Genomic DNA, 14,302 nt, shown 5'->3' on the forward strand with positions numbered 1-14,302 from the left:
GGCGGAGCATATATGGCATATAGCTACACGCCCTCAGGATGACCCATTGTCTAAAGCCCCTGCAGCACCATCTCAGTTGGAGCTGGTGGTAGAGGAGGAGGAGATGGAAGCCTTATCAAGCAGTCCTGAAGTTGTTCCAGATGAGGCAGCCAGACCAGTGGAGGCGTCTCCAGGGACTGACCCCCCGACACCTGGACAAAGGAGGACCAGGCGTGAGTCTCGGTGCAGTTCGAACGAGGAAGAAACCACAGTTAAGTGCAGCTGCAGTGAAAAGTCTGCTGCAGTTGGCGTATCATCACAGGTTAGTGACCAGGAACCTTATTCTGTTCTCATTGACGAGTTGACTGGTTCCACCATCTGCAGCAATTCCACCTTTTGATCAGTTCAGACAAGGAACTGTTCATTCCAGCACCCAGTGTCTGTATAGAGTCCTACGACTCTGAAAATGGGGGAGTTTAAAATTTGTTACCTGAATATCGGGGGTCTGAAAAGCACTGTACGGAGGGCAGCAATGTTTAGCTATTTTGGTAGCATTAACTGTCATATTTTTTATCTTCAGGAGTGCAAAATAGACCACCACCCAAATTATGAACAACAAATTATGGACAATCCTGGACTTGTGGCCCTTTAGTGCGTTCAGGGGAAAATGGAAATTCAGCTACAGGTATTGGCATTTTTGCAAAGGGGAACAAAGTCACTTTTTCATCATTTATTGAGATAGTACCTGGGACAGCTTTGATGGCCACCGTGAAATTTAGAGGGAAGGAACTCTGGGTATTTAATATCTACTGCTCCCCAGAGAAAAAAAGAGCGAAATGAATTGCTTAATACCATACGGTTCTTCATTCCAGGTTCCTCCCCTGCAATTGTTTGTGGTGATTTTAACTGTGTATTACCAGGTAGAACAAGGAGACACGATAAAATATCAGAACTGAAAAACATGATGGCTGATCTCGAGTTGCAGGAGGTCTGAAAAAGGTTATATCCAAATGATACTGGTTATACATGGTCCAGCAATATAAGTAAGTCTCGCATTGACTTTTGTTTTTGCCATCCCTCTATCACACCAGGGAAAATCACTCTCCAAAACATTTTCTCTGATCACAAGTTATTGTACATTCATCTGAATTTATTAGTTACATCCAAGTGACCAGGGATCTGGAGCCTAAATACCACTCTTCTAGAGGATCCTGGGATCAAAACACAATACACGTCAGTATACAAGTCATGGCGGAGGGACATAGGCAAATTTCCCAACCTCATAAGTTGGTGAGATCACATCAAGAAGAAAAGTAGGTCCTTCTTTATCCAGAAAGGAATACAGGAAGCAAGAAGGAAAGTAAAATGGTTCCATAGGCTAAACACACAGCTCCAAACCTTTATCAAGTTTAGCAAAAATCGCATCCCAATGGAGGAGGAAATTAATCATTTAACCTCCCTAGCGGTTCATTTCTTTTTGGTTTTATATATCTAAAAGCGGTACATTGTTTTTCATGAAAATTTATTTTACAGTATAATATAATAGTATGAGTATTGAAACACAAAATCATGTAAAAATAAATTGAATAAATTAAAAAATCTATATTTTTAAATTTATTTTTACACATATAAATCCAATGTATTGCATTCAATACAGTTATTTTGTATTGAATGCAATACAAATAGATTTAGAATTTCCCGCCCCACCGGCAAAGTACACACGCACCGACGTCCCCGGGAACTCCCTGGTGACTCATCGGGTACAGAAGCCGGCCGGAGGAAGAGAGAAAAAGATGGAGATTGCGGTGATGGACCGGGCGAGAGGCCGACGGATCAGGTAAGGCTGTATTTACTATTACCTCCCATAGGTTTGCCTATCCTGAGTGTGACTCGGCGTTACCGCTTTTAGCATTTTTTTTCTACCCTGAGTCACACTCTGGGTTACCGCTAGGGAGGTTAAAAAATTAACTAATAATAGAGGCCATACCTGCTAAAGGGAGACAAATTATTTACAATGCAAAAGTGGAAAAATTAGAAAAAAATAAAAAATGCTCCAGTTTTTTTTTAAAAAAAGCGATCAGTTTCAAACAAAACATACAAAAAATCAACGATAAGGTCATATTATCTGACATGTTAAAGGAGGCCCAGAGTTTCTCCTCAGAGCTTTTTAGGGAAAAGGAGGTAGATCCAACTGTCACCAAGGAGGTGGTAGATGCTTTGGAGCCTAAATTAGACAATGTTGACCAACAAGTCTCTTCTGAAGACCTGAGTGAAAAAGAGCTATTAGCTACTATCAAGAGCTTTACCAAAAATATTTGTCCAGGTGATGATGGCTTGCCAATTGAATTTTATTTGTCTTTTTGGGATCTCCTGGGAAATGAGTGTTTGATTTTCTGTGAAGTTTGGTCATCTAACAGGCCTCTGGACTCCTGGCTAAGGGGCGTCATCACTCTGATCCCTAAAAAAGGTGACCTGTCAGACCTGGATCCCTGGCGTCCTATAACCTTGCTCAACACAGATTATAAAATCTACTCCCAAGATTCTGGTAAATAGTCAAAGAAGTTGTTGATAAAGTTATCTAGGGTGATCAGGTCTGTGGGATCCCTGATAGAAATGCACATGATGGTCTAAATTTACTGAGAGATGTGCTATGGTACTCAAGCGAGAGAAAGCAAAAATTGGCCTTTTTGTCCTTAGACTTCCAAAAAGCGTTTGATAAAGTTTCACATATCTATCTGTGGAAAGTGTTGAAAAAAAATGGGTTTTCCTGTTACACTAATAAACCAAATTAAATGTCTTTACAGTGGTGCTTCTTAAGGTCTTAAGCTACGTACACACTTCCAATTATTAGCGTTGGTAAACGAACGACGAACGATCCTGCACGATATCTGCGAACGATCGTATAGCGCCGATCCTGTACATACAGATAATGACACGATCGTTCGTAGATATTGTACACACAATAGATGCGATCGTTTGAATGATACAGGAAGTTACGTGCACCGCAGGAACGTTCGTTCATCACGCATGCTCAGACCATGGACGATCAATGAACGATCGTACACACGAACGATGGTCAACGATCGTCGTCCAATCCGATCCGCCGGTCCGGTCGTTCATTTCCAACGACTTTCCTCGTTCGTCGGCGTCGTTGGTTACTTTTTTTATGAACGATTTTTGCCCAATCGATCGTTCGTCGTTCGTTCGTCGTTCATTTTGAACGATAAAAATTGGAAGTGTGTACGCAGCTTTAGTCAACGGCTTCTTATCGTATGACATTCAACTCAAGTGCGGAGTTAAACAAGAATGCCTTCTCTCTCCTCTTCTTTTTATCTGTGCCTTGGAACCACTTCTGTCATCTTTAAGAAAGGATAAGGTAATCCGGCGAGTCCCTATACTAGGGGGTAGTGGTTAGTAGGCTAAAATTTGTTCATACATGGACGATGTTACTGTCCTCTGTACCACAGAGGCTGCTCTCAACAGGGCAGTACTAAACACTGATTTTTTTTGTACAGGCTCAGGATTCAAGCTAAATATCAAGAAGAGTAAATGTCTTTATCTTGGCAAATGGCAGCTGCAACATCTAAAAATTGCAACATCACGTCAAGCTAATAAAATTTTGGGAGTGTACTTTGACCATCAAAACAACTGGCACCAAAGCTGGAGCATTGTCCAAGGAAAAATAAGCCAAAAAATGTGTTCCTGGAAACTATAGAACTTAACATTAGAGGGTAAAGTGCTGGTTGTAAAATCAATAATTCTGCCTCTGTTACAATACCTAAGCCTTGTCTATCCACTATCGTTCTCCATAAATAAAAAAAATCAGAAATATTTTAAAAAATTTTTGGAGCTCAACTGTTAAAAAACTTAAAAGGTCAATTGTGCGCAAAAGCAAGGCAAATGGGGGTAAAGACCTCCTGGATATTAGGATCTTTCTGTGGTCCATTTTTTCTCCCTCTGCTTTAAGTGCCTCCAAATCCAACAAATGGTCACATTTTCTCAAGTATGCAGCAGGTCATGTGTTTAGGAGGAGAGGATTGTACCAACCATCCCAAACAGTTCCAACACTCATCATCAATCATCATCTTTTACTACAGAAAGGTCAGCACGAATCTGGAAAAATGTGTACGAAAAATTTCTATCAAACTAAAAAATTTTTCTTGGCAGGGTGTCCATGAAAGCCTGCCTCTGAGTACCTTTCAGCATAGGAGGGGTTTAGTGAGTTCTCCTGTATATCCCTGGTCTGGATGTATGGTTGAGGAATCCTACATTCTACATCTATTTTGGAATCGTCCGTGTGCAAGGGCTGTGTGGTGGTCAGCTGGGAATTTTTAACAGGCCTTCAAACACTTGACCACCGGGTTATGTATGGTCCTCCTCTTTCCTTCTCAGTAGAGAAGAAAAAGCTGCTTTGGGTTTTTATAAATTGCTTGAAATTTGCTTTATGGAAAACAAGAAACAAAGATGTACAAAGATGATTTAATAAATGAAAAGGAGTGTATTAAGTATAACTTGAGCAAAATGTTTGATTTCTTTTTATTAGATTCCAAAAAAATGGGTAAACTAGAAGCCCAGAGAACTTGTGGAATGTATATGTGGAATTTCTTTTTTGTGTGTTTGCCAAAATATGTTTTTTTTTTCTTGTGAAAAAGGAAAGCAAAAATGTACATACCTTGTTGTGTTTGCGGAAATGCTGTTTTTTTCATGGTCAAAAATACATGAATAAATATTTGTTTATGTTGGGAAATTCTATGTTATGTACTTACCTCTTCAAAAGCTAATCTTACTCCGGCAAATGGACTTTTGTTTTACATTTTACAAATAGACTCCATACTTTTTCTTTCAGAAATGGACTTTATGTTTTTTTTTCTGCTAAAAAATGGACTTTATGTTCCCTTCTCTATCACCAAAACTGACTTTTTCCTTTAGCCGTGGATCATGAACTTTTATTTTTTAATAAATAATTTACCCTGTTTCTTCAGTTTGAATAGAAAAAATGTATGAAAATTTTCTGTTCTGCTTCAGTACTTTATTGTAATGTGTATCTGTTTCAATTATTTGTAGTCTTGGAAAAGAAGGAAAAAACAGAAATATTTTCTTTTACCTGTAAATAACCTGTAAATATGCGGTTTATACTTTTCTAATAAAAACATAAAGGGGCTGTTTTGTTTGTTAGCCTAATCTATTTTGTTACATTTGATTATTTGCTTACCATTTAGCACAATAGCTGCTTTTGTTTTTTCCACTTTGAATGGTTCAATGTCCATTTTGTAATTAAGAAGTCAATGTTAATGCTATGGTATTGTGTTTTGTTTTTCATTTCAATAATATGTCTTTATTACCACCTTTAAATCTTTGTCCTGCATAAATATTTTCTAATCCAGTTTTCCACCCTTGCTAAGTCAAAATTGCATATTGGTTTGGCAAGTATTTTGGAATGTAGTATTTGTTGGGCCATTTTTTTTCATCTGGTTGGGAACAAAGAGCCCGCTTTAGAGTCTGAAACGCCTCCTCTGCTTCATCGTTCCATTTTATCATCACTGACCCGTTTCCCTTGGTGATATCAGTTAAGGGAACTGCTATAGTTGCAAAATTGGGTATGAAGCCTCTATAATAGCCAGTAATCCCCAGGAATGCCTTCACTTGTTTCTTATTTACAGGCAGGGGCCAGTTCTGTATGGCTTCAATCTTGGCAATTTGGGGCTTGACTACACCTCTCCGAATAATGTAACCCAAGTAATTGGCTTCTTCTAGACCAATGCTGCATTTCTTGGTGTTCGCAGTCAACCCTGCTCTCCTCAAATCATCAGTCACTGCCTGTACTTTGAGTAGGTGTGTCCCCCAGTCCGCACTATGTATCACTATGTCATCAAGATAAGCAGAAGCGTACTGTCTATGTGGCCTCAAAACTCTGTCCATTAGCCGCTGAAATGTTGCAAGAGCCCCATGCATTCCAAAAGGCATAGTTACACACTGGAATGGGCCATCAGGTGAGGAAAATGCTGTCTTCCCTTTGGCAGCGTCCGTCAGGGGTATTTGCCAATACCCCTTTGTCAGGTCTAAGGTCGTAATGTAACAGGCTGTACCCAATCAGCCTTTAAGTTTGTCCACTCGTGGCATAGGGTATGCGTCAAACTTAGACACAGCATTCAACCTCCTAAAATCATTACAGTACCTAATGGTACCATCAGGCTTTGGAGTTAATACAATGGGGCTTGACCATTTACTATGAGACTCCTCAATTACTCCCTACTCCAGCATTTCTTTCACTTCTTTTGAGACTGCCTCTTGTCTGGCCTCAGGAATCCTAGAAGGTTTGACATGGACCCTAACCCCAGGTTTAGTTATGATATTGTGTTTTATGAGTGGTGTCTGCCCTGGCTTTTCAGAAAAAAACCCTCTGTTCTGAGCGACCAGCTGTCTGGCTTCCTTCTTTTGGACATTGGAGAGAGTCTCGGCTATTCTGACATCAGGCATTGTTGCCCCAGCATTGATGGGTGGAGCAAGTGCTGCGGCCAGGACTGGCCGGTCTTTCCAAGGTTTTAACAGATTTATATGGTAAATCTGTTCTGGCTTCCTTTTACCTGGTTGGTATACTTTATAGTTCACTTCACCCACTCTTTCAATAATTTCAAACGGACCTTGCCATTTAGCAATAAATTTACTTTCCACGGTGGGGACGAGAACTAGTACTCGATCTCCTGGCGCAAATGTATGGATCTTGGCCCCCCATCATAAATCATTTTCTGTACTCCTTGAGCCCGTTCCATATGTTCCTTAACAATTGGCTGAAATCCTGTCATGCATTTGTTACACATGCTCTATTACACTTTTGTACGGTGTGACCTGTGCTTCCCACATTTCTTTAGCCACATCTAACAAACCACGTGGATGCCTACCGTATACAAGCTCCAAAGGTGAAAACCCTGTGGATGACTGTGGAACTTTCCTTATGGCAAACAGCAGATATAGGAGCAAAAAGTCCCAATTTTTTCCATCTTTATCTACCACCTTTCTCAGCATTTGTTTCAGAGTCTTATTAAATCTTTTGACCAATCCGTCAGTTTGGGGGTGATAGACTGGTGTACGTAGTTGGGTAACTTTAAAAAGCCTGCAAAGTTCCTTCATGACATTAGACATAAAGGGTGTCCCTTGATCTGTGAGTATTTCCTTTGGAATACGAACCCGACTAAACACATGGACCAGTTCTTTTGCGATGGTCTGTGATGAGGTATTGCGCAAAGGTATGGCCTTGGGGTAACGGGTAGCATAATCCATTATGACTAAAATATGCTGGTGACCCCGAGCTGACTTTATGGGGGGCCCAACCAAATCCATCCCGATGCGCTCAAAGGGTATTTCAATAATCGGCAAGGGCACCAAAGGGCTGCGGAAATGGGGCATAGGGGCTGTAATCTGACACTGAGGGCAGGATTCGCAGTATGCTTTAATGTCTCTATGCATTCCAGGCCAGAAAAATCTTTCTAAAATTCTTTCACTAGTTTTCTGGATCCCTAAATGGCCCCCCATAATGTGTCCATGTGCCAAATCCAGAACAGTTCTCCTGTAGGGCTTTGGAACCGCTAACTGCTGTACCACCTCCTCTCCCTTCTTGTCTATCTGATACAACAAGTCATTCTCTAGAGCCATGTAAGGAAAAGCAAGCCTAGAACCAGACTCCACAGGATTCCCATTTACCACTTTTATATTCTCTCTGGCTCGCGTAAGGGTAAGGTCTTTCATTTGTTCACTTTGAAAGTCGTCTTTCCTAACGTCTAGGTCAGGCATACCCTGAAGTGTTACCCCTTCCGTCTCTGACGCGGACTCATCTAGGTCTCCGGCCATAACAGAGAATGGAAAAGGGGTTGGAGCTATCTGCCGATACCTCAACTACCTCCCCTAGTGGGGAATCCTCTAAGGGTTCTGGGCTTATCTGATGCTGTCAATATCTTCGGTGCACCTCTTTTTGGTTCCAACTTGGACTCCCATATTTTCCAAAAATGTGGAAAATCTCTCCCAAGAATAACCTCATGCATTAGTGCTGGGACTAATCCAACTTTATGAAGCACTGACCCATGGGGAGTTGTAATATAAGCAAGGGTTGTCTGGTATTCACATTTATCCCCATGCACACAAGTCACCGTGAATGTGTCGGATTCATTGTCAGAGGGACCTATAAGGCCTGCTTTCACCAGAGTTACTACACTCCCTGAGTCTAGCAGCGCAGTCACATTTTGATCATTCACTTTTAACTCACACAAATGTTTTTCTGCGCGGTCTGAACCTGCCGCAGTACATACTACTTGCGCAAACATAGACATGCGGTTTTTCATAAAGGCAGCATCACATTGCATTGGTTCAGTAGTTATAGGACAGTTCACTGCAATGTGTCCCAACTCCTTACACCGAAAACATCCTATAGGCCCTTTGTTTACTCCAAAATTATATACCTTGGGCTTTCCTGAGCCCACAGCCTCATTATCTTCTTCATTTAAAGTCTTCACATTTCTCCCAGCTCCCTTACGCTCCAGAACAGTCTTACCATGAACTCTTGGAATCCGTGAGGTTGAGGGCTGAGAGTTATTTAGAAGATTCTCAGCCGCAGAGTATCACTCCACCAGATCCACAAGCTGGTCTGCTGTCTTGGGGTCCCCATGACTCACCCACTTCCTTAGGGCTGGGGGTAGCAATCTCAGAAACTTGTCGAAGACCACCCGTTGCACCATGTTGGGGGCTGATAACATCTCTGGTTGTAGCCACTTCCGGGTCATATGGATGAGATCAAACATCTGCGAACGTGGGGGCCTATCCATTTTATATGTCCACTGATGTACTCTCTGGGCTCTGACTACTAGGGTAACACCTAGCTGAGCCAGGATCTCAGACTTAAGTTTATCAAAGTCCTGGGCAGCCTCAGGTTCCAGGTCAAAATAAGCCTTTTGTGCCTCACCTGCAAGAAATGGGGCGAGTAGTCCTGCCATGTCTTCCGCACTGCTGTCCTCTCAAAGGTAGCCAGGTAAACTTCAACATCATCCTCTGCTGTCATCTTTTGCAAAAAGTGACCCACATGGATAGTTGTCGGCTCGTTTCCTGGCTGTCACACTGGAAGACTTGCCACATGCTGCGCCACTTCCTGCAAAACTTGACGGTCTTTATTTGTGGATTCTATCAGGGTGGTTAGCTGTGCAGACAGTAAGCGGTTGGCTTCTTGCTGGGTTGCATTTGTGCGCTGTTGTTCTCTGGTTGCCTCCTGCTGGGCTGCCACAGACTGTATCAGGGCCTTTACCACTTCATCCATTTTCAGACTTTAATGTGGTGCCTGCATCCTCCACCACTTGTGAGGGGTTAAGCTAAGGATCGCCTTTGCTGGGGTCAAAGGACATTTGTCTGATTCATCTAATTCAGATCACACACTGAGGTATAAGTGTTAAGCTGACTTGTAGTCAGGTTTATTTGAAGGTTGCAAATAAAATAACAAAAATAGCAAAATAAAACCTCATCTGTCCGGCACTTACTATACATCCAACATTCACCCTGTCAGCTCCAAACAAAGCTTTCAGCAACCTTTTACTCCGGTTTAAGTTGATTCACACAGACCAACTTTCTGTGTCCCCAGGCAGAGCGAGACTGACTGAGCTCCTGTCTCTGTTATATCCCCACCCTCAGTGCTCCTGCATTAATTACCTCGCAGGTGAGAGTCTTCCACCTGCTACTTCACATAGGAGACGAGTCTTGGGCAAATATACCTCTCTCCACCACCAATCCTGCATTGGTGTCACAGTATGTATGCATTTATGTGTGTACATATACATACAAAAGAAAAATTATATGAAGAAATGGCAAAGGCAAAGAGGATTTTTTGGGGCATATTGCTTAACATGCTTCAAATTGAAAAGATTGCCTATGTCTTCCTTTGATTTCTGATATCATGGGCTTGGCTCCAAGCAACATTCATGGATGATATTGCTTCTGGTTAAAGGAGGAATCCACATTTATGTGCTTCCACTACCAAGCTGAGGAGTAAGTCAATATATAGTGGGCCAGGGTCCAAAATGCCATTAAAACCTGCAGAAACGTCCTGAAAGGCTGGAAAAGCAAGAATATATGTTTGGCACAAAGTGTATTTGTCCCTGGAAGTTTTAGATACTAGTACTATTTGTTTTATGTAAACACCCTAATAATGCATACAACCCAGTATTTAACCCCCCCCCTAGCTTTCTAATTCTGTCAGTTTTTTGATGCAAAAAGTGAACCTATTTTTTTTTTTTTGCAGATAAATTTTTGTTTATATTGTGGGCTTGTAATTCTGATGATTAACTCCCAGGTATATTAATTATATTTATTTATTATATTATAATCATAAATTCTAATATTATAATATAATACATAATATAAATAATAATGAAATAATAGACCACAACAATGTAATTTATCAAAAAAACTATTTTAACAAAAGTTTCTCACTGAAATTTTCCAAACAAGGGTGCAATATTATTGATAAAAAAATAATATAAATTAAATGCAGATTTAAAAAAAAAATATTTACATTTCTAGTAGACATCCCGGGTGTGGTAGATTTTGAAGCAGGGCGCTACACATAGTCCAACATCACAGTCAGGACAGTAGAACCTGGTTTCTTTGCCTTTCTTCCTTCCTCTGCCACCCTCTGTAAAATGTTAGCAAACACAGAGCAGCATACATGTTTGCATAAAAAAAAAAGTAAAAAATTTGCAGACACAGAGCAGCACACGTTTGCATAAAAAAAATGGCGAAAAATTTCAAAAAGTTAGCAAACAGAGCAGCACACGTTTGCATAAAAATTTAGCAAAAAATTTCAAAAAGTTAGCATACACAAGAGCGGCTTACCTGTTTGTCTCCACAACAATTTTTTTGATATCGTTATCAGTCAAAAACAACAACGCATTCAGCCTCAATTTTCATCCCAGGTGCGCCGGTGAATGGAAATCCTGGCGGTGCTGCCTGGTCCGCATCAAGGTCAATGGAGCACCATGTGCGCACAGCACTGACCTCAAGTTCAGAATTGTCACTCAGTTCACTTTCACTGTCTGATGACAAATTTCCTGGTGAATCACCATCGCTCGATTCCACAAGGGACTCCAAATCGCTATGGCTGCTTTCAAATTCCTCCAAAACAGCGCTTCCACCGGCGAGATGCCTTTTGGATGCCATGTGGTCTCCAGCAATCAGTCAGGAACAATCAAGGTCAAAGACAAAGTGATAAAATTATACATTCAGGAAGTGATTTAAAAGTCATCAAAAGGTCAGATCAAGGTCAGGGATAATAGTTGTCAAAATGTAAATCAGGGCGCACTGGGCACTGATGCTTGGTGCACTAAAATATGTATTTATACTTTTGTTACATGTTTTTATGTGTTTTGTACTGTAAAAAAAAGTTTCAAAGCGGATTACACAGTAATTTGCTTTTAAATTTCTCCCCCTGACAATCCATCACTCCACCTCATCACCCGGAAGATGTCACATCTTGCCGGGTGATGGGATGTCTCTGCTGTGCTTACTCCCCTGGATCCACCAACAATCCTGCTCGCATCACCCGGAGACTGCAAGCGTCACATCTTCCGGGTAATGCGAGCAGCTATAGTAAATTCTGGGGGTGATGGGGCGGGAAATCGCCGCTGGCATTACACCTGAAATTTACTTTTGCTGATCGCATCAGCAGTTAGATGTGATGCACCATGTAGAAATCCTGCATGGTGCATTGCATCTAACTGATAATAGGCGCAACGGCGTGGCTGGGACTTGGGCGGCATTTAAAAGCAGATTGCTCGGTGGGGGGTTAATGAGCAAAATTAAGTTGAGCAACAGAACATAAGTTCATTTCTAAGAGTGCTTGACCCTGCTTGTGAGCGTGTCAATCAATGTGGTTTGATGTTGTGCTTGGAAACCTGGACGTCCTTCTATTACCATCAGGTGTTTTAGAATAAGTATGCAACTCAGCTGGACAACTAATTGACAACCTGTTTGGACAGCAAGTGGAAGTCTCATTGTATGCAATAGGGCTAAGATCAGGCAGCACAGCACAGCACAGCATAGCACAGCACAATAAGAACAAACCTATAACACTACTACAAATAAACAGTTGTGTGGCAGCAAATCAACATGAGTGCAAATGTCAGACTAAGAAAATTAAAAAAAACAAAGAAATAAAAACCATGACAATTTTCTCATAAAAGGATATGTACATAATACATTCAAATACCAATATGTGACAATCTAACTTTGAGAATAGGACAAAGGGGGCACAAAAACATTTGCAGCAAAAGATGAAACTAACAATTATGAGGAATACAAAGTCACATCAATGCATACCATTCAAGCAACCCCCCCCCCCCCCTACAAACCACAAACCAGTCCAGTTAAAATAGTAATAATGAAAATGCATATGTATTATTTTGATATACACACACAAGTGAAATCACTAAATGTTCCTTGATACATGTATTATAACATCTTTGGCAACAATCCTTTTTTCAAATATTTGATTTCTATAAAGCCAAACTAGAATGAAATTTGAATCAGATCACAAACACTTTTGGTGACACTTTTTTATATTCATACTATTGTGTGATGACATATTATAAAGTGCTAATTAGTATATATATAGCTTGATCTAAATTAGTTTGCAGTGTTTCAAAGCAAACTAAAAAGTATCAAAACAGTGCAACAAATGTAACAATAAATGAATCTATTTTGTGAATGAGTATAATGTAACATAAAAATGTAGCACTTACCCAAAAGAAGATGAAGTATTAACCCCCCTAGCGTTAATCCCAAGTGTGAATTGGGATGGATTTTACTTGCAAAAAGCGGTAATCCCGAGTCACAATCGGGAGCTAAGAAAAAAACCCACTTACCTTCCGCTGTTGTCGTCCCCCACAGGTCCTGGGGACACGTCTTCTCCCTCCGATCTCCAGGCACGAAGTTAAGAGCCAAAATGTACGGTGTTTCCCCTGACGTCGGTGCACCCGCCGATTCGTGCGCCGGTTCGTGCGGGTGGAGTGGTGGGAAATTCAAATTATTTTGTATTGAATTAAATACAAAATAGCTGTATTAAGTCCAATACAAAGTAATTTTCAGATAATATATATATATATATATATATATATATATATATATATATATATATATATATAATTATATTATATTTATAATATATAAACTACTGTACAGTTATATTACATTTTTTAACACATTTTTTCATATTTTATTATTTTTAATATTAAATTAAATAAATTTATGTTATGCCTAAGAATTATAATGAATTACAATGTAAAATAAATTTCAATGCAAAAAAATTGTACCACTTTTTTCATGGAAATTTGGACAGAATTAGACCTCCAGGGGGGTTAAAGATTCAAAGTGACCTGTAATGGACTGTAAATGTGCACAGAACAGGGAGCAAGTGTGCGCTAATTAATTGCTATGACCTCACCATTGACAGAGCTTAACAGATCCTCCTTAATCGCGCAGCTGCAAACTAACCAAATTAATTGGCATATTTTCGACCCCCTATTGCTCAGTTATCAAGGCAGGAATCCGTCTGGCAAGTATACTAGCACTCGGCTCGGCTTGTGGAAATATGTCCCGTTTATCAGCGCGTATATACGCACAGCGAGCTTACGCGCACTTCCTTGATAAATCAGGGCCGTTATCACTGGCAGAGTGATAATTCACCTTGGTAAGTGAACAGCCTAAATTCCTTTGGTAAATCAGCACCAATCTGTCAGTCCCTGCTGGTGGGTGCACTGGCCAGAGCTACAGGTATTCTGGGAAAAGATTCCAGAATTAGGAAAAAGCAACTCTGTAAGAGTTGCTGTTTTTAGTTTGTTGGTTTTTAGGGCTCTGGGCTTTTGAATAGGAAGGGTGGTACTCGAGGGGCCTTCCCATTCCACCCAGGTATACCCCTGAGTTTGGCTACAGCCAGACAGGAGGTCTTGCTTTAAATAGCACAAGTGCACTGTTAAGCTTGAGAAGTAAAGCAAAGCTTGAATGGGGGTCTTAATGTGCAGCAGTGTCTCTTTGGAAGAGAAGCTTTTTAACTTTGGACTGTGGAAATATCACTAAAAACTGTACTACCCTGTTTCCCCTATAATAAGGCACTGTCTTATATTTTTTGAAATGCCAAAATATGCCCTAGGTCTTTTTTTCAGGGGGATGTCTTATTTTTCCATGAAGAAGAGTACAGTACACATTTATTGTTGAAATTCACTCATGTGCCATTGATCGTCCCCTTCTGATCACTCTGTGCCATTTATTGTCCCCTTCTGATCACTCATGTGCCATT

This window comes from Pyxicephalus adspersus, chromosome 11, assembly GCF_032062135.1.
Source record: "Pyxicephalus adspersus chromosome 11, UCB_Pads_2.0, whole genome shotgun sequence".
Classification (NCBI taxonomy): Eukaryota; Metazoa; Chordata; class Amphibia; order Anura; family Pyxicephalidae; genus Pyxicephalus; species Pyxicephalus adspersus.